This window comes from Asparagus officinalis, chromosome 5 (assembly GCF_001876935.1).
Source record: "Asparagus officinalis chromosome 5, Aspof.V1, whole genome shotgun sequence".
NCBI classification, from domain to species: domain Eukaryota; kingdom Viridiplantae; phylum Streptophyta; class Magnoliopsida; order Asparagales; family Asparagaceae; genus Asparagus; species Asparagus officinalis.
The window spans coordinates 84,760,763-84,762,840 of record NC_033798.1 but is presented as its reverse complement, the minus strand read 5'-3'; positions in this window follow the sequence as shown (position 1 = coordinate 84,762,840).

Below are 2,078 nucleotides of genomic sequence, written 5' to 3'. Positions count from 1 at the left end.
TGTTCCTTTCTGGAGGAGTATCGGCGGTTGATGTCGAGCATTGGCATTGGTGTGCGGGCTACGACATGTTTGGGCTATCTTATGTATAGGTTGCCGACTGCTGCATGTAGAGATTTTGGATCTGGTGGAGCTGCTTCAGATTTTGGGTTGCGTCGGATGTTAAGCTACCCAGCACTTGGTCACATCGTGGATGTGAGATTTGATCCGATAGCACATTTAGGATTCAGAGGCGTGTTTGATTATCAGGTATTGGCTTCTGATTTTGTTCTGAGCAGGTATGTCACGTTTAACTCTCGGCAGGTGGAGAGTGGTGATCAGATCTTTTGGACATCGCAGCGGGTGGAGAGTGATGCTACTCCACGTTAGGTGGAAACTTCAGATCATACTGTATCATTTGGGATTCCAGCTGATATGACACAGATTGGGAATCGTGTTGATTTGGATGCAGATGATAGGTTGATTGATTCGAGTGCAGCTGATAGATGTAGTCTAGACATGGCCGTTGGTTCATCTCAGGTAGAGGTGTTTGGATTGTTTCAGTTTAGGGCCATTGGAGGTGCTATCAGCCGCAGACTTGATCATGATGTTGGAGAAGGGTTGAAAACTCTTCTATTGGGTTGAGGTCGTTAGCGGCCATTTGGGTGAACTACGTTCGGCTTGATTCCTTGGGCAAGAGGATACGTAGGCAGTCTTTCAGATGCAGCCGGGTTTGGATTAGTTGATGGGGGTGAGATCGATTTGGTGAGCGACATCGACATTTGGGGTGAGTGTTTGCACTCCCATTTGGGTCTCAACAAGTGAGGCATTTGGTGTAGTCGGTGTAGGCTCAGTTTGATTTGGTGAGTAGACACTATTTGGTTTGGGTTGAGTGTTCGCACTCCCGTTTGGGTCTCGACCTGTTGTGGATGGAATCTGTTGTCATGAGTCCGTTGCCATGGCGTACCGGATACAACAAGTGAGGCATTTGTTTTGGTTGGTGTCGGCTCAGTTTTGGGAAAACTTCACCGAGGTGGAGAATTGTGAACGAGTAAAAACGTGGGATGTGATGTATACGTGGGACCCCACGTTGTGAAGAGATCAGCGAACAAAGAGCGGAGCTTTTGTTTTCGCGTGAGATTTGAGAGCAGGCCCACCCGATATATTCATATATATAAGGACGTGATCTCCTAGGTTTTCCTGTAGCAAGTTGAGGGGTTGCACGGTCTGTTGGCGGCTGAGCAAAGGAGGGCAGCAGCGTGCGTGCGAGGTCAGGTGCAGTTGGCGGCTGAAGTTTGCAGTAGCAGTTGGAGGCGTGCAAGAGAGAAAAGGCAGCGGCTGATGTGTGCTTTGCGGCTGAAGGAGAAAAAACACCAGCGGCTGTTTTTTAGAGTTTTATGCATCCCCTTTAAGAGAATATTTGTAAGAGGGATTTGAGAGTTTGTTTGAGAGGGTTTAGAGACGCGCAGTCCTAGAGCTGACGAGAGGACCCTCGACGCGCAGTCCTAGAGCTGACGAGAGGAAGAGCTGATATCTCACTTCGATGAGATATCTGACTTTCGGTTCTTGTTTCCTTTGAGAAACTAGAATTCCGTTGTGATCTAATCTCTTGTTGTGCACCTTGCGCACCGGAGGTGCTGCCGAAATTTCCGCTGCGCACAACATATTTATACATGAGAGGCACTAGGGGCACACCATCTACCATACTCCCAACCACACTACATCTCTTACAACAGTGCACGGGGTCCACATGAGATTTTAATTTTTAAAATCTCATGTGGACCACGTGCACTGTAGCAAGAGAGGTGGTGTGATTGAGAGTGTCGTAGAGGGTGTGCCCCTATCATTATTTTTTATACATTGCCTGGCTGCATATAAGTCAAAACATCCCTACTATCCACTGCAGAAGTTAAAAATGGCACAAGTTGAAAAAAACCTCTGAGCAAACAGCCTCTAACAAGAAAAAATAAAAAATAAAATTGCATTTTATTTTATTTTATTTACAAAACTAGAGATCAGTCTTCCCTTTGTCTGTATTTTACAAAACAAAAGAGTAACTTCGTTGGCGGGAGAGAAACCCAATGATGGATCCTAGTTCATTT